At 39.8% G+C, this 20658-nt stretch overlaps 1 protein-coding gene across 1 annotated transcript in view; it reads right to left on the minus strand.

Moving 5' to 3' along the window:
- The window catches only part of LOC145392191 (uncharacterized), a 146514-nt gene that overhangs the window by 15694 nt on the left and 110162 nt on the right, over nucleotides 1–20658 (minus strand). The window lies entirely within an intron of this gene.

Raw genomic sequence — 20658 nt, forward strand, 5'->3', positions numbered from 1 at the left:
TTGCTTTTATTCAGTCTTTTTCTGCCAAAATAGAGTATACTGGCCTGGGGCTAGGCTACTCATTTCCAACTTTTAAGGCTAGGATGACGAGCCTTGCCTGTCCGTGGGTGGTATTATATGAGCAATAAATTCCAATCATCCCTCAGATGGAAACCTTTACCGGCCCCATCCAGTTCGAAGTACCCGAACCACTAGACCACCAGGCATCAATGTAATGAAAAAAAATATACATAATAATAATAAAAATAACTTCCTGATGAAGCCTTTCCTGAACAAAACAGTTACTGTACTTATTACATATGTAAATCCTTCTGCCAGATGTTAAAATTAGTATGTAATCACAAATTACACAACAATATTCTCCTCAAGATTGATGCTGATTCCTTCCCTTAACAGGAGATATGAGGGTAAGCTATATTGTTCTTTCCCTGCAAAAGAAACTAATTGGTACCACCAGATAAAGAATGTCCACTGTCAGTATTTTATAGCTTCAATATAATTCACCATACCACTGACATACCGTATACACACACTGCCACTTCTGTCTTTATACTGTATCAACTACTGCATCCCACTCATTATCTCCTATCCCTTTTCAAAAACTAGCTAGTTTTTCCTCCCTAGTATCATCCATTATTTGTGTCCTTTCACATTCCAAATAATGGCCACGAGAAATGGAATACGGTAATTGGGATAAACTGTCTATAACTAAGCATACAAAGGTTTGTGGAAATCAACATGCATAAAATAAAGTTACAATAACCCCTGCTTGACTGACTCTACCATGGTGATATGTTTTTACCATAATATAACTGGCTTTTAAGAGACCATAGGAAATTTTCAAAGAATTAACTGGGGTTAATGTTACCAAATATAACATATAGCTATAAAGGCAGATGTTACATGTCAAGTACCTTCAGAACTTAAATAGATATATATGTAGGCCATCAGCACAACATGGTTATTTGTAATACACTGCATCATAAAAAACACCATACTACTGTATCATCACAAGTTCAACAGAAATCATGTTTATATTTAAATGATTACTGCGCTGGGAAGTATAAAACAATAAAAATGAACTTAAATTGAAAGAAAACAGTAACAAAACAAGAAAAAGAAAAAGAAAATATGAATAATTGAAGCTGGATCTGTTTTGCTTAAATGAAGGAAGGAAAATTATAAAGGTGGTAAAACAAGCAGTATTGTACATGTGACAATAGTACAGCCCTGAACTAACGAGAGAATAAAAATTATGACAGATGTGGTAAAAACTGTGACAGATGTGGAAAGTATGCTCAACAGATTTTGTCTGAAACATTTGCTGCTTGAAAAAGACACCAATAAACTATAGATTTTACAAAAGGCCTCAAAGAGAAGTCTCAGCTTACAGTGGAGCAACAATAATCATAAAATTATATACCGGTAGGTACCACAGGAAAGACACCTCAAAATCCAGTCATCAACTGTCATGATGGATGTATGATTCAAAGAATAAATTATAACTATTTTAGTGAAGTTTTACACATAAACATGATTACACTGTGAAAATGAACATAAGAATAAACAGCAGATGGAAGAAACCATAAAATGGACAATGCCGACAATACTGAACAGATTATAATGGGATGGAACATTTAAATACTAAGAAAACAGTCAAACCAGACATAATGAGGTAGCCAAATAACACCAAAGGAACCATATGCAATTACTAAATGAGGAAAATAAATTAGTCAGGAGAGAGGGATTGCATAAGATGATTCTAAATTCTTCAGTTAACAGTGCTAAGGTGGAAAACTTAAACAGTATATACAATGATGTAAGAAACTCCTGGGTAATTTTATAATCTTGCTGAGAAAAAAAAAAAATCCAAATGGCCGAAATTCAACAAAATCTTATATACCAAAGACTATGACAGAAATATAAACTACCAGTATTAAGAGGAACAGGTTCAACAGCAACTAATACAGTAATGATTACACTGATATCAGTTCAGAAATTTATGCAACACCGACATAAGCAGGAAAGAAAAGAAAACTGCAGCTGTAGGGAGTAAATGATGGGCTTCATGTGGAAGTACAGGTTTGATGGGAAAATAAAGTACAACAAATCCTAATAAAAGGTTTGAAAAAAAAAAGTAAAGAAATATAGATAGATAGATAGAACAGAGAGAGAGAGATAAATATATATATATATATATATATATATATATATATATGTGTGTGTGTATATATATATATATATATATATATATATATATCTCTCTCTCTCTCTACAGTTGAGGCTCAATTTAACGAACTAATTCAGTCAACCCCAATTTCGTTATCTCATATTTTCGTCTAAACTTAGTTCCATAACCAAGGTTCAGTATAACAGAAAATTTTCCAGTATTTTCAGTTATTTCTCATTAAATTCTTGAAGGTAACACAAACCTTTATGCTTATTCTTAATGCTACACACAGCAGTCTGAACCCATAATTAGAACTCCCAGAAATGCAATATTGTGTACGGAATTCCTTCACGGAAATATGCTGGATTTAATGGATATTTTCTGCTAAATAGGGCAATAATACTAGAAAAAAATAATTCCATTATCTCAGGCTTCCACAACTTCATAACTTGTTAACTTGAGCATCTACTGTGTTGTATTATATATATATACTGTATATATATATATTATATATATGTATACATATACAGTATATATATATTATATATATATATATATATTATATTATATTATATATATATATATATATATATATATATATATATATATATATATATATATATATATATATATATACAGTATATATGTACACACTATATATATATATATATATATTGGCCATGTGGAGAGGATGGAGAGTGAAAGACTGACGAAGAGAGTGTATGTGAGTGAGGTGGAGGGGGGAAGAGGGAGGGGGAGGCCGAGGATGAGATGGAGGGATGGGGTGGAGAGGTATATGAGAGAGGGGGGTGTGAGTTGGGAGCAGGGCAGTGAAATGGTGGGGGACAGGGCGACTTGGAGGTGATTTGTTTGTGGCCACCCCAAACGGGGTTGAGGCGTCTGGCAATAGATAGATAGATAGATAGATAGATAGATATATATATATATATATATATATATATATATATATATACAGGATATATCTCGACAATGAGATTAAGAACAACTTCAATACAGGGAAGGAAAATTATAGATATAAACAGCAACAAATGAAGAAGGTATGAGGAGGAAAAGAAGTACTGCAATAAGGTACACTAAGAGGGTCTTTTTTTTTTTTTTCTTTTTTTTTTTTTTTTTTAATACAGTACTGAGGAGAAACAGTATTGGGGAAAGGAGAACAAAGTACTTTAGATGACTATGGTAAGCATATGAGAAATGTAACCTTCAAAGAAAAATGATGTTGCAGCCAAGGGAGACAGGATAACAAAAGCATCATAGAGCACGAAAGGGCTTATGGGAGTAGCAATTCCAAATGCCACAACACCAACTACACCAAACAACACCAAGGTAGGAGCACACATTTTAAAAAGCAATGTATATATAATCAAGGAGAACTCTATGTAAGCATTAACATCAACAGTGCAGTTGAAACAGTGAACATATGACATACTGGAGATATGGAACCTCTGAGACATTATTTACTTCTACTCCAAACTAGCAACTTGGGGCATCCATTTCCACATCAATGTACAGTACTGGGTTTGTTTGACACTAGGTGATATGGTCTGAGGGTGTTAGTGACCGGCTTCTGGAATATATGACCTACATCATGAAAAAAAAGAAAAAAAAAATGGCGATGTGATTTAACAAAAATTTAACTGACTACTTACTGTCAAGCTCACATCATAATAAGGCTTATATTTATGTTGACTTGTCAAGTAAAGACAAAAGATAAATTCTTCAGTGATACATACATACATACAGTTAAACCTCGATATAACGGACTTCAATTGACCGAAATTCACTTTTACTGGAATTGAGGAGCTACCGGATTAAATTCCTACAAACTGGAAAAAATCGGATAAAGCCAGAAGCAGTTGTGACTGCCTGACCACATCGCCTATGTTCACCACAATAAGGTAAATAAAAGACATATTTATCAGTGTAAAGCACAGTATTATTATATATATTACACCATTTGATTATTGTAGTGAAAGTATAATACAGTACAGTACTGCAATGGTAGTGAAAACAGTTTGAAAACCATTGGTGCGTTCCAGACTAATGTCTGATATATCAGAAAAAGCGCGAGTTAGCAGGGGGAAGTCCAGTTGTCACTTTTATTGGAATTTTGCTTTTTCAGAATGGCTTGGGCCCCAATTAGTATGTTATAGCGAGTTCTTACTGTATATACAGGTATATATACAGCAATACCTTAATATACGATACCCCTAGATGCGATACCCCGGCTTAATGATGGGGGTAAAAATTGCACCATACCCCTCCTAACGATGGCCAAACCCCAGTTTAACGATGGGTTTTGATTTTTCTTACTGATTTTGATGATATTTTAGACTAAACTTGTATGTTTAGGTTGATTTATAAACTGTTTTTAGACTTAGATTAAAGTGTGTATCCATTGGTGGGGTGAACATTGTCATTTTGAGGTACAGTTTACTAAGTTTGATTTTTTCCAGACTTATATTTGATGATATTCAGATTTGATTTGTTGGGTTTAGTGAGTTATTTACAGGTGTTAGGCTTAGGTTAGCTTCCTTGACAGCTGTTAGGCCATTTAGATTGCCTATAAACCTGTTTTTGGGCTCATCTGGGTGGGTTTTGGACTTGGTTTGGGGGAAAATCCAAGGCTGGTAAATGGTCCACATTGATATACCCGTTAAAAATACCCCAATAAACGATACCCCACCTAGCGATGGGATTTTACCTAACTTAATTAGATCGTTAAACCAGGGTATATATATAGATAGATAAATAGATATATATATATATATATATATATATATATATATATATATATATATATGTATATATATATATATATATCTATATCTATATATATACACACATCTAGGTCCCAATTAACGCGCCTTTATGGTGGATGTGCGAGCATGTGCTATTTGATATCGCACTAATTGAAACATAACTTATGAGGAAAAATCATTTGGTGGATGAGTGACTCTAACTATAGGGGTTAAACTTTTAAACACTGACAATAACCCTAGTACTAAATAATAATATACGTACATACAAGCACATGTGTACACACACCCTCGATGAGCTGGTCTAAACCAGTTTGCTGCCCTCCTACCCTCTCAATCTCTCTCGTAAATAATACGAAGCAATATGCACACAAATCGCACTAAAATCATACTAAAGTGGCTGAAAGTGTTATTTTATATTATACTGTGAATTACTGTGATAAAATACAAGTGATTCAATATTTTTGCTATAATCAAAGAAGTCATATGCTAAGAGCATTAGCAAGCGAACATTTTTGCGGTTGCAAACTGTGCAGCTATTCTATTAAATAATTCATGACCTAATTTCAATAAGTTTTATCAAATTAAGTGGTAATAAAAGTCATTCATGAAGTTTTATAAAGTTCGTAATGATTTTCCTCTTAACGCTAGTTTCGCGAAAGTCTAGCGTAAACACTGGATTATAGTAATAAAACCATATGAGACCGACCCTGCTTGTCAAGTGGGGTTGGTGGAGGATTAGTGCCCCTCCCTGTAAAACAATTAACTCTAAGCCCTTGGCCACCCCGTTCGGGATACATGGCGTCTGGCAATGAATGAATGAATGAATGAGACTGGCTAGAAGTGTTTTTTGTTAAATGTGGTAAGTGGGGGCACTCACCATCCACTCACTCGATGTAGTGCTGCTCTCGTGTGTCTGCCCTTTCCTCTCGTCCAGCCTTCTTTCCTTCCATCCTCTTCTGTCTTTCTTTCCTTCATTCTTTTCTTGTCCTTCTGCCTACGGGTGACTTTACGCTCCCTCTTCTGTCTTTCTTTCCTTCATTCTTTCCTTTTCCTTCTGCCTGTAGGTGACTCTACACTGAGTGACAAGCCAAATGGTTTCCTGTACACCAGGAAACCATTTACTACACTGGGTGGTAACCATATAGCCAAATTTTGGCACTTGGTGGTTTAGTGGGTAATTATTGCACTCCAGTCGGATTAAGCCTCTGAAAGTTAATATCCAAGGGATGGCTGGGGTTGATTACTCATGTAATGCCACTCATGGATGAGTGAGGCTGGTCACTCTCATCTTAAATGTCGAGACCAACTGCCTAGCCCCGGGCTCCTACGCTCCTCATGGGACAATGCAGGATTGGATGATGGATGGATGGATGGATGGATATTATTATTATTGTAATTACTGTGATGAGGTAACATGGCAAGAATCCTAATTTGTACGGAAAAAAATCTTGTGGTTTGGTGGAAATATCCACCTCACTGGGGTCTTTCCGGTGTCAGACGATCACAACACACCTTGTACTCTCTCAAATTGTTCTCCGGGCCTGGAGTGCATACGGACATGCAGTTTGTTGTAAACGATAGTAGAATGACTGAAGTTTGGCTGACAAGAATATTAGCTCTTATGATTATGGATAAGTGGGATAAAACACGAGTTGAAAAAACATCATTTTTTTCCCCATTTCTCCTCACTGACCTGCAGCCAACGGGTTAAGGCATCTGCAGCAGCTAACATTCGGCTGATCTGCATTATGGAGAGCTCTCCTGGTGTTTCTGGTGTTGCCTGCATCAGTGTAACCCCCTCTTGTCTCACGTCCTGTTATGCATCCTCGATAGATGCTGCAGTAATCACATCTTCTGAGGTGGCTGCACCAGCATTGTTGAAACGTTGTGGATATTAAGAGACAGCTCGCACTATTTGGGAATCGCACTATTTGATCACTCGCTAATTGGGACCCTGGTGTAAGTATATGCAGAAGGCTCTCGATCTTCAATCGGTTTTGGGACCAAAAAAAAAAACGATTGAAATGCGATTTATCAAAGTGTGAATTGCTAAACTAATGGACAAAAAATAAATGGGACTGGTATGTCGCCGACAAACCTACATCAACCTTTACGTATACACTTGTACTCACCCAAAATCTTAACACAGCCATATATTTGCTTATATTTAATACATATTTACTTACTATTAGCAATAAAAGCAAGAAATACAGGCTGCACACACTTTAATATAGAAAGAATGAAGCTCATGTGGTGAGTGTTGGGTTCCGAGACAATTCACCGTCAAGTCAATTCGCCGTCAGACAATTCGCCATCAAAACATGGACGATTCCCCGTCAACACAATTCACACCCTTGACAATTCCCCATCATTTTATAAATATACATATTATCAATTAATGAATCCTTTAATAACTATATTTCAGAGGGATCCATCAGAGTCTATGTTCAATAGAGTAGGCTCTGGATATTACAGTATTTATTAGTTGCACCTATAGTCAATAATTAACTTGTTTCTTCCTTGCTGTAGTCGCCTTTGAATTATATTCTAACATCACTCATAGCTGTCTTCATTAATGATGGTGAACTGTCTTTTCATTGTTATGATGGCGAACTGACTTGACAGCAAATTGTCCTGACCGGTTCCGAGGCGATGGTTGAGTCACTGTTGCCAGCCACCACTGCCACCCTCGCAGCCATCACTCGCGCTCGCCCCAACCCCGCTTGAGTGAGCACCTGCTTCCTTATCCTTGTCCCAATCACCATGGTCACTGCTGTTGATGCTTTCACTGCCTCCATCATCACAAAAAAGATTTCAAACGTTTGAATGAGGGCAAGCTTCACCAAGTGGCCGGTAGGTGGCATGACAAATGAACAGATGGGCTTCGACTTGCGCTCGCAACCTGGCTTGAGTGATCGAAGCATGACTTTTGAGGTCAAAGCACGAATTTTGGACGAGCAGGCGAAATGTCGAAGTAAGATTAATCGAAGATTGAGAGCCTACCGTATATATATATATATATATATATATATATATATATATATATATATATATATATATACTGGTATACATATACAGTGCTCATCAGAAGTATTGAGTGCCCTGCGTCCCTCCTACGAAACAAACCTTTCAACATTGAAAAAACATATAAATAATACAGAGGAGAAAGTGTGAGAGAATGGGAGTATGGATGGGGTATATGTGCAGGAGTAGGTGAGAATGAGAGGGCGAAGGAAGGAGTATGTATAGTTGTGAGTAAAAGATGGAAGAAGAGCATAAGACAGTATGGATCAGTTGGGTCAAGGATTGTGTGGGTAAAGTTGAAAGTTGGAATACAAATGTGGGCGATTGTGTGTGTGTGTATGCGCCAACGCAAGATCGTGCTAGAAGAGTGAGAGAAGAGTTCTGGACAAATGTAGAAGTGTGCATGGAAAAGTTTGGAAGGAATGAGAGTGTTTTTGATTGGTGATATGAATGGTAAAGTTGGGAATGCGAAGGTGGATGGAATAGTTGGTGAGTGGGGTGTGCCTGCTGAGATAGATGAGAATGGGAGTGCGATAGTGGACATTTGTGCTGGGAGGGGGTTGGTGGTAGCCAATACCCTCTTCAGGCATAAAATGATCCACAGGTATACATGGCGAGTGATGAGAAGGGTGGATGGTGAACTGAATGAAAGGAAGGCAAAGATTGATTATGTATGTGTGGATGAAAGGATGCGAAGATGTGTAATGGATGCAAGAGTTTATAGAGGTTGGGGGAGTGGACTTTCTGACCACTACTTGGTGGTGGCCAGAATCAAGGTCCAATTAGAATGGAGAAATAGAAGAAGGGAAAGACGAGAGGAAGGAGTAGTTGCAAGGAGAGTGGAAAGGTTACAAGAGGATGAGAAAAAGGCAGAGTATAAGTGAGAAGTGGAGGAAAGACTGGGCAAATATGAATTGGAGCAGATGGGAGACGTGAAAGGTGTGTGTAGCATATTTACAGAGGAAATATGTGCAGCATGTGATGTGGTGTGTGGAAGGAAGAGAAGACGGAGGGGGGTGCAAGGAACAGCGTGGTGGACTGAAGAGGTGAAACAGGCTGTGGCACAAAAGAAGAAAGCATAAAATGAATGGATGAGAAATAGGGGCGTGGAAGAAGTTGAGAGGCGGAAGAGAGAGTTATATGTAGAAAGAAAGAGAGAGGTGAAAAGATTAGTAAGAGAAAGTAAGAAGAGAGTGGATGAGGAATTTGGAAGGAATTTGAGTGTAAAGTGGAGATACTGTAAGAAAATGTTCTGGAAAGAGGTGAAAAGAGTAAGACAGGGTGGAAGTGAAGTTAGCAGGGGAGTGAAAGATAAAAATGGTAGATTACTAGTGCAGAAGGGAGAAAAAGTGAGCAGATGGAGAGAACACTTTAAGGAATTGTTGAACATAGAGGATGGAAGTAATGCGAGTATAAGTGGCTGGGGAATGGCTGGGAGAAGGAGGGAGGTGAGAAGACAGGAAGAAATCAGTAGGATAGAAGTTGTGGAAGCAATGAAGAAAGTTAAATCTGGGAAAGCCCCAGGAATTGATGGAGTGTGTGGTGAAATGCTGAAGCATGGGGGAGAGATAGTAGTAAAATGGATGTGGAAGATGTGCAGATTAGCCTGGGAGGAAGGTAGAGTCCCGGAGGATTGGAAGTCAGGTATAATTATTCCCTTGTACAAAGGAAAAGGGGAAAAAGAAGTGTGTGGTAATCATAGGGGCATTTGTCTTCTTAGTATAATAGGAAAAGTGTATGGTAGGATACTTATTGACAGAGTTAGAGAAAGAACAGAGATATTAGTTGGAGAAGAACAGGGAGGCTTTAGGAAGGGAAGAGGTTGTGTAGATCAGATATTCATTCTTAGATCTTTAATGGAAAAGTTTCTAGAGAAGGGAAAGAAGTTGTATGCGGCTTTCATGGATTTGGAGAAAGCATATGACAGGGTGGATAGACAAGGATTGTGGAAAGTGTTAAGAATATATGGAGTAGATGGGAAGTTGTTGAATGCTGTGAAGAGTATGTACGATGGTGCGAAGGCTGCAGTGCGTGTGGATGGTGAACTAAGTGAATTTTTCTCTCTGAAAGTTGGGTTGAAACAGGGATGTGTCATGTCTCCATGGTTGTTCAATCTGTACATGGATGGGGTAGTAAAAGAGGTACAAGGTAGGGTAGTGGATGTTGGAGTGGCCCTGGTGAGAGAGGATAGTGTTTGGAAACTCCCTGTACTGTTGTTTGCAGATGATACTGTGTTGTTGAGTGAAGACGAAGGGGAGCTGCAAGGCTTGGTGGATGAGTTTGGGAGAGTGTGTAAGAAACGGAATCTGAAGGAGAATGTTGGGAAGAGTAAAGTAATGGTCTTTGAGAGAGGTGAAGTCAGTGAATGTACAGCGAGGTTGGACGGTGAGGAATTGGAAAATGTGAGTACATTTAAGTACTTGGGTAGTGTGATGAGTAAGGATGGAGGTTTGGAGGGTGAAGTGCTTGAAAGGGTACAGCAGGGAAGAAAGGTTGCTGGTTCTTTGAAAGCAGTGATAAGAAACAGGGAAGTGAGCATGGAAGTGAAAAAGTTACTACATGACAGTATTGTGATACCAACTCTAACGTACGGAAGTGAAGCCTGGACATTGTTGGAAGGACAGAAGTCAAGAGTGAGAGCAGTGGAAATGAGTTATCTAAGAGGAGCCTGTGGAGTCACACGGAGAGATAGGCTGATGAATGATGATATAAAGGAACGTTGTGGTGTTGATGTGGATGTGATAGGGAGCGTTATGAGGAACACACTGAGGTGGTTTGGCCATGTGGAGAGGATGGAGGGTGAAAGACTGACGAAGAGAGTGTATGTGAGTGAGCTGGAAGAGGGAGGGGGAGGCCGAGGATGAGATGGAGGGATGGGGTGGAGAGGTATATGAGAGAGGGGGGTGTGAGTTGGGAGCAGGGCAGTGAAATGGCGGGGGACAGGGCGACTTGGAGGCGATTTGTTTGTGGCCACCCCAAACGGGATTGAGGCATCTGGCAATAGATAGATAGAATAGATTTACCTTTAGTGCTTCGTAGGGTATCCTTTACGCTTCTTCATGGACCTGAGACATCTTGGAAGTGAAAGGGCGAGGCTCCTGAGGTGCTGGAGGGGTATTTTGTCCCAGGAGTCACGAATGGCGGCTTCCAGCTTAGGCAGGGAGCTCACGTCCTTCCCTTGGAGATTCTTCTTTACGAGGTACCAGAGGTTTTCAATCGGGTTGAGGTCTGGGCTATTTCCTGGCCAGTCTATCATGAATGATACCATACAGTCATGAAGCCAATTGGTGACCAATTTGGCCTTGTGAGCAGGTGCATCGTCCTGCTGAAACACTCGTGCACCTGTTAGCTTGAAGGAGTCTGGTAAATGATCACACAGAAGCTCCAGGTAAACATACTGATTCACTCTGCAGTTCTTGGGAACCCCAACAAGCTTCCTCAAACCTTGACCAGAAAAACAACCCCATACCATGAGTGAATCAGGATGTTTAACTGTGCTTTCAACATACCGTGGGTCAAGTGGATCACTACCTTTGCGACAGTACACATATGCTTCTCTGTTACAGGTGACACTAAACACAACACTGACAACCATTGCTCCTCACCCCAGTTAAGATATTTGTTAGCAAAGGCAAGCCTATGAAGTCACTGTTTTTTTGTGAGAAGAGGCTTTCTCACAGGCCTGTGACTTGTGTAACCAAGTTCATGAGCCCTTTGAGAGACTGGGCGCACAGACACCTCACCAAACACTTCCGGGTTGCTCTCCTTTATTTTCCTTGCACTCACACGAGGATTAAACTCCACTGCACGTTTTAAAACATTAACAGATCTTGGGGAAGTTTTCCTGGGCCTACCAGACTGCGGTTTCTTTGTGGGAACATCACCACTGTTTTCCACTCGAAACGGCTCGCACCACCTATGCACTGTCGATCAAGCCACACCAACCAATTCACTAATTTCCTTTGTTTGGTGGCCTGCCTCCTTTAGAGCAATGATCTGGGATATGATTTCACTCGATAGTTCACGGGTAGGTCCCATAACAAAGTGGCGAAAGCCAAAACACTGTGGGACACTCGGTAAAAAAGGGCGCAAAAAGAGAGGGAGACGCAGCGGAGTTCCTCTCTCTCAAGCAGCCCGTGGGCAACTGAGGCAGGAACCAACCAGCGCATCGGAAGGCCTCAGGCTACCGTGACATCATGCTAGCGCCACAAACTTCTGGCTCAATTTTTACTACCAAAAACGGGTGATTCTTTTTTGGCCATAAGTATTGCACACCCAGCCATAGGCGCTCGATACTATATATATATATATATATATATATATATATATATATACTCACACACACACACACACAAGGTCCTACCCAAAAGTTTTGCCTAAAGAAGGAAATAACTAATGTCAAGTTCTAATTACCATTGTTCCCTTCAAAAGTAGTCTCCATGGGCGAGCAGACATTGATCCCAGCACTTCTCTCACAATTGGAATGCATTCTGGAAGTGCATCAGCTTGTTCAGGACCTTCAATTCCTCGCAGATCTCTTCAATGGTGTCAAATCTTAGTCCTTTCAGCTGGATTTTCATTTTCGGGTAGAGGAAAAAAATCGGTGGGGGGGGGGCCAAATCTGGCGAATACAGGGGGTGGAGGATAACTAGTATTTTTTTAATGCCAAAAACTGCTGAACAACATGGGCTGTGTGTGCAGGTACAATGTCACGGTGAAGCACCCATTTGTTTCTGTGCCACTTGGCTGGACATTTTTGTCTCACATCCTCCCAAAACTGTCTCAAAACATCACAGTAGTACTTTGCATTGATGATCTGTCCATGAGGAATGAAATCTTTATGAACAATCCCCTCCATGTCGAAGAAAGTGATGAGCATTGACTTCACATTGCTCTTAATCTGATGTGCCTTCTTCTTGAGGGGCAAAGTTGGGTTCTTCCACTGTGATGAATGTTGTCTGATTTTTAAGTCGTACCCATAAACCCAGCTTTCATCACCAGTAATGACACCTGAGAGGAAGTTAGGGTCATTTTTTGCCATTGCCCTCAGTTCCATGCAGACCTCCATGTGAAGCTGCTGTTCATCAATCAGAAGCCCTGGGACAAACTTGGCTGCAGTTCATCTCATATCAAGGTCGCCAGACAAAATGCATTGGCAAGTCCCATACAACAGTCTAACAATGTCACAAACATTGTGGATTGTCCTCCTGCGATCTTCAGGGATGGTCATATTGTCTGAAGCTGAACTAGTGGAAGGGCGACCTGAATGTGCATCATCATCTGTTAACATTCGTCCATTTTTAAAATGCTTAAACCTGCCATAGGTTTGTGTAACCCCCAAAGCATTGTCACCAAATGATTGTTTTAACATTTTATGAGTTTCTGCTATGTTCTTCTTCAGTTTCACACAAAACTTGATACACACATGTTGCATTTTCACATCCTCCATTTCTGACGTCACAAAATTCGCAAACCAACACAAACATAACAATAAAAAGGCACACACATGCAGTGAATGCATCCACCCTGCACACCTCTTGACACGCTAACAAACAAAGGGTGTATGTGCATGCTCAACCATAAGCCATCTAGCATCCACATACTGATCGACAAGCAGTTTCTGCCCTGCTTTCAAATTTTGGGAACTTTTGGGTAGCACCTCATGTGTATGTATGTGTATATATAGATAGATAGATAGATATAGATATAGTCGCCTGTATGCAAACTCACATGAAATATTATACAGTTGTAATGGGGTGTACAAAGCCCACGTTGCCTAGAGGCAGTGGGGGGATCCTCTCTTTGGCTCAGTGGTAACATGCGCGCGTATTAAGCGCGGGGACCGAGATCGAATCTCGGCCAGGATAGTGATTAATTTGTTAAGTTTCATTTCAGTTGTTACACTGGTTGGCAGTGGTGTGGGATGTGAGGCGGGGCTTGGTTGGTAATTTGATGTTGGTCTTTGGTTAGCTGACAGCATCCCTGCCCTCATCCCAGGGATGGGCTGTTTCGGTGTGGTCCGCAGCCTCCCCATGGTGGCCTCTGATGCTTATGCTACCTTGTGTTTGAAACTCATCAAATTAATCACCAAGAGGAGAAAAGAGGGGTGTAATGGGGTGTATAAAGTCTGTGTTGCCTAGAAGCAATGGGGGGATCCTCTCTTTGGCTCAGTGGTAACGTGCGCGCGTATCAAGAGCGAGGGCCTGGGATTGAGTCTCGGCCAGGACTGTGATTAATTTGTTAAGTTTCATTTCAGATGCTACACAGTATCAAGAATAGATATGCAGGCAATGTTCACCAATTCAGCTTAACAAAATGAGGGTCTGATAGAAACTAATACGACCATTAAATTAACACTTGGTGCAAAATGGCGGAATCACTGTTGCTTGAATATTGTGGAAAATATTCTAATGTGATTGATCTGGACAACTTTTACTTATGCTATGCAACCTATACCAGTTCCATTGATCATATCTCTGTCAAACAATATACTGGACACCATGGTACAAATCACTTGAATTTACATCAGTTTGACTAAGTGTTGTGTGTACAGTACTTCAAGCTTAACTGCAAAGAGAGTATCCATATTTATGCTTGACACAATAAAATTCTGTTCATCAGTAAGCAGAGGTAGGAAGTAAGGTACTAAAAGAATGATTGGTTTGAAAATATAACAGGAAGCAAATCAGAGCTACATGTCTGAATATAATAAAAGGGATGCAAATTCAGAGAGACCGTTAGTACTGTAAAATGGGTTATGTAAGAAAATTGAAAGCAGGTGAAAAACACATGGCAAACTATATAATAATTTTTCAGTAATACAAGTGCTACTGCATATCATAGGAGAAAATATTAGTGCTGAAACTTCCTAAAGTCAATCTTTTCATCACTGCTACGCATGCTTTGTATTGTAATACCCATGTGCTGTTGATGCGTAGCTCCGCACCACTCTCCCCCACCCCCCACCCCTAGTGTTGTTGTTGTCATTGATGAGATGTTGCTGCTTCTGCTCTTCCTTCTTCACCGTCTAAGTCGAACACTTCAATGTCCAGGGCTGAAACAATGCAACTGACTTTGTCGTCGGAGGTGGATATGCCCCGATATAACCAGGCCAATCAAGGCAAGTCTGGCCAGTGAAGTCACCCAATGTGACTTTCAGATTGTGTCGCCTGGCCAGCTGACACTTCTCACATAAACCTGAGATTTTCCCCATGTTGATTTGACCTTTCGCAATAAGCTGACCGTGTTAGAACAAAAACGTGTTACTCAACCGTGCATTACTCAAGGATTGACTGTATATACATACAGACAGATAGATGGATAGATAGATAGATAGATATAGATAGACAGACAGACAGACAGATATAGATATAGATAGGCAGACAGATAGATGGGCTGAATGATAGACAGATGGATAGATAGACAGTTAGATACAGACAGACAGACAGACAGATAGAGAGATGGACAAAATATACAGTATACATATATATATATGAGGCCCCACGTGCGAGTTTGTACCAAGCGCCACTCAAGCCAATCATGCGTTTTCATGTTATATCACTATTTTCACCCTTCTTTTATATCCCAAGCATGTTGCTTGGTACAATTTTGAACTAGACATAAGGCTGAAAGTCCTCCAAAATACAACACACTGAAATCGATTTGTGAGGTGAGGGTGGGTGACAGACTGCCAGCGCGGGCGAGTTTGTACCAAGCGACACCAATGCAGTGAGTCACCGCAAATCCACTTGCTATATACATTATTAGCTATTGTTAGCATCTAACAATCGTTGTGAATATAATTTTACTTTATGTACCAGATTATTAAGTAAATTTTGTCAATGCTCTGACATGTTAAATAAGGTCAATATTGTTTCTCATTAACCCATAAACTATTGTGGCTACATGCTATTTTTAGCATCTCCGGCGCATGCTGTTGGTGGTACTGCAAAGGCCCAGTTTTGCCTCGCACGTCATTCTCATCAGACAAAAGCTACTCCAAGTGACTTTTCCCAGCTTTTAATCTGTGCAATATATTATGCTATAATTTGATGTCTTTATGTCCATTAACAACTATGTACTGAATGGTTTTGTGATCATGTACTTTGAGTGAAAATTCTATCGCACTTGGAAAACAGGTGTTTTCTATTGCACTAATTGGTTTATCCAAAATCTGTTTATACATTCATAATCTGCATTCTTTCGTCTTTACTATGTTTTTTTTAATGAAGCCTCTAGCATTATTAATACCAGAGTAATACTTCACTGAAGTTATGTACTAAAAATCGCCGATTATCGGCATTTCGAAAACAAAAATTTTTGGTGGTAGGTGGTGGCGACCATCATCCACTCACTTGATGTAGTGCTGCCTACTTGTTCCTTATCCTTTATCATTCTTTTTCTGTGCCTGCCCTCCTCTCTTCCTATATCTCCCATCTTTCCTGTCACTTCTTATTGCTCCTCTTTCCTTTACAAGTGGCTTTACATTGAGTGACAAGCCAAATGGTTTCCTGTAAACCAAGAAACCATTTACAATGCTGGGTGGTAACCATATAACCAACCCATACATGCTCCCTACATGTCAACAAGTGGGTTGGTGGAGGGTTAGTGCCCCACCCAATAAAACCAATAACTCAAAGTCAAATGGCCACCCCTTACGGGATTATGGCATCTGGCAATAGATAAATAGATAGCGTATGTTATTTTCAATGACTAACAATATGGGCATATTCGGCATACTTTACCCTTCATTATGGTCTTTGAATGAAGTCTCCAGCTTTAAAAACAACAGAGTTATGATCGTTTCAATATTCAATAAACGCAATTTCTGGCTTTTTATATATATATATATATATATATACTGGAGAGAGAGAGAGAGAGAGAGAGAGTTAGATATAGACAGATAGATACATACAGATAGACAGATAGATAGACAGTTACATACAGATAGATACAGAGATAGACAGGTAGAGAGATAGACAGACGGACAAAATATACAGTATCTATTTAACTTTTTTTTAATGCGAGGAAGAAGGAGCTAAAGGCTGAGCCCGCAAAACTTTCCTTCCAAGAAAAAAAAATACAAAAGATAGCCAAATTCAAGATCTATCTATCTATTTATCCATCTATCTATCTATATACAGTATCGTTTTGTTTCATTACTGAAGGCTCTAACATGCTTGCATGCGTCGGCCTTGGTCACCTAATGGCAGCTTTCCATGCTGCATAATCTTTTGCAGCCTCCCTATTCAATCCCTGGACCCTGAGGTCACACTTAATGACCTCATCCCATGTCTTTCTCGGTCTACCCCTCATAACCCCACCCACAATATTAACACCTCTCACCTTCTGCATCCAATTATCATCCCCTATCCTCTCCACATGCCCAAACCATCTCAATCTACCTCTCCTCATCATAACACCAATACACTCCAGTCTCATCCTACCTCTCAACTCTTCCATTGTAAACCAAGCCCCCCCAGACCTTGCATGCAGGGATGCACTGCACATCCACCTAATCATTGTCATTTCTGTACGTCTGAGCCTGCAAATATCCTCCTCCTTTACTGCCCAGGTCTCACTACCATACAGCATTGCACTACTAACACATGCTGCATACAAAGACCCCTTAGCACGTAGGGAGAGTCCTCTCAATGTCAGGGGAGGCAACAGCTCCCTGAACTTCTTCCAACCATTTCTCACCCTAGCCACAGAGCTAGCTCCAGCCCCACCTCCAGCACACAACATGTCTATTCCAAACACTCAAGAGACTCGCCAGCAAGTTCAATCCTTTCCCGCCTGACAATCTCCAGCTGCTCTCCCCGACACGCCATACACATAAAATCAGCATTACCTCGCAGTCTACCTCTGATACCACTACATCTCTTGTGCACCCATTTATCACAAAAGCTGCACAAGATGGAATTACTTCCCACGCCCTTGTGGCAAACTGCACATGGCCACTCTCCCTCATCTTTGACAGTACCACCACCAACTCTAGATATCATCACTTTTGTTTTATCTGCATTTACCCTTAAGCCCTTGTGCCCCATACCATCTCTCCACTTCCTAAATCTTTCCTCCGCCTCTCTCTCATTCTCTGCAATCAACACTAAATCATCAGCATGCAACATCTCCCACAGGAGTCCGTTTCTGAAGTCACGTGAGAGGGCTTCAAGTACCATGATAAACAACATGGGACTCAAAACTAACCCCTGATGCACACCAATGTTCACAGAAAACTCATCACTCAAATCTCCATTCACTCTTACCTGGGTGCGGGCACCCAAATACATAGCCATAACCACCCTGCCCAGCCATTCCTTCAAGCCAAGCTTTCTCATTGCCCACTTCATCACCTCTCTAGGGACTCTGTCGAAGGCCTATAGAAGGATTACTGTATATACCGATATATATATTTATACATATATATAGACTATAAATATATACTGTATATATATATATATATATATATATTATCTATCTATCTATCTATCTATATATGGACAGATAGATAGATAGATAGATATAGATAGATTCATGGAAAGAAGCCAATATCCACCCAGTTCTGAAGAAAGGAAGTTCGTCTGACCCCTCCAATTACAGACCAATAGCTGTCACATCTTCTCTTGGTAAGGTATTTGAAACTTTAATTAATAAGCACATTGTTGAACATCTTGAATCCAACAACTTAATTAGTGATAGACAATATGGTTTTCGCCACAAAATATCCACCATTGACATACTCAATCTCTTAACTCATATCATCCATCAATCATTTGATATTTTTGGAGAAACTCATGCATTAGCTCTTGATATCTCTAAAGCTTTCAACAAAGTATGGCACCATTCCCTGCTGTCCAAACTCCCTTGCTATGGACTAATGTCTTTTGTTCCTTTGATTTCTTCATATCTTAGTGACAGGAAAATAAGAGTAAAAGTAGATGATGTATATTCCAATTTCCACTCAATTACCGCAGGCGTGCCGCAGGGATCAGTTCTGGCGCCAACCCTATTTCTGGTTCGTATTAATGATCTCTTATCTGTCACCCACAATCCCATTCACTCATATGCAGATGACTCAACACTACATAGTTCATTCACACTCAGACATCCATTTACAAAGTGTAATATCTCTACGTCTCAACTCAGTACAGCCATCTCCATAAATGAAGATCTATCTACAATCAGTGAATGGGGACAAAACAACCTTGTCTCTTTTAATGCTAGTTAAACTAAATATACACAGTTTACTAATAGACAGATATTGACAGATTCGTACATTACCTTCAGTGCTACTAATATTCTCATCTCTAAAAGTATTGAAATTCTTGGCATCTCACTTAACAGTGCCCTCAGCTGGACCTCTCATGTCAGATCACTTGCTAAAACCGCCTCAAAAAAACTTGGATTATTGTACAGAGTCCGTAACTTCTTCGCTGATGAGCAGTCAGCTATAATTTATAAGAGCCATGTGCGCTCTCAGCTTGAATATTGCTCACCCATGTGGAATGGATGTGGAGAGGTTGCATTAAGACAACTAGACAAAATTCAGAATAAAGCTGTTAGAATCATTAACAACCCTGCCATTACATACAAACTACCTCCCCTGCAAGTAAGAAGGAATGTTGCCTCCCTTGCATTATTTTACAGATATTTTTTTGGCAAATGCTCAGACGAAGTTGCGTCCATGGTGCCACCTCTCCATGCCTTCCCTCATGCTACACGGGCATCTGGTAGCGCTAATGACTGGAATGTCACTCAGCCATATTGCAGAACTTCTGCCTATCAGAATTCTTTCATTCCCCGAACTGCATCTCTCTGGAACTCGCTTCCCCAGAGTTGTTTTCCTCCAAATTTCAACCCACAACTGTTCAAGTCTAACTATTACAGATATTTTATGAACAGACACCAGTAATCTGGTGTGTGGATTATTTTTTTTTTACTAATTTGTTTTTCCTTCCTCCGTTCTGTTATTTAAAAATATATATATATATACATATACAGTAAACCCTCTATAATTCGGATTAACTGGGGGGAACCCTATTCGAATTATCCAAAAATCCAAATTATTGGAGCTCATGCTTGCCCCTATCCCCAGATCACACCCACACTCACTTAAACATGGCTTTTTCACAAAAACATTGAACAGTACAGTATATTATTACTTTATACTCAAAGGGTGTACAGTACAATAAATAAAATAGTATCAAACCTTGATAATGAAGTCATGCAACACAGTAGTAGAGTACAGTACACTTAACTGTATCGAAGGTCCTGTACAATTCTAAAAATTACATTTATTACTACACTTATCACTACAAAATCTGTTCACGTCCACTTATCACTGGAACCCTTTTCGGACTTGTCTCACTTAATTCGAATTTCTATTTGAATTAAAATTATTTGTCTGGTGGTCAAAAAAGATCCAAATTAACCGAGTTCCGAATTATTTGGGTTCAAATTAAAGAGGGTTTCCTGTATATATATATATATATATATACTTGTATTTATACACATACATACATATACATATACATGCAGTAATCTCTAGATTATCCAACATAACTGAGCCATCGGTATGTCCCGAGATGGACGAAATCCAGATACGGAGCAATATCCTACCTACCTATAACCAACCTTTATGTACAGTACAGTACCCCTCCTAACTGTGGCAGTGTT

The sequence above is a fragment of the Coenobita brevimanus genome, chromosome 21 (assembly GCF_032717465.1).
Source record: "Coenobita brevimanus isolate Jiangsu-jjx chromosome 21, ASM3271746v2, whole genome shotgun sequence".
In the NCBI taxonomy this organism is placed as follows: domain Eukaryota; kingdom Metazoa; phylum Arthropoda; class Malacostraca; order Decapoda; family Coenobitidae; genus Coenobita; species Coenobita brevimanus.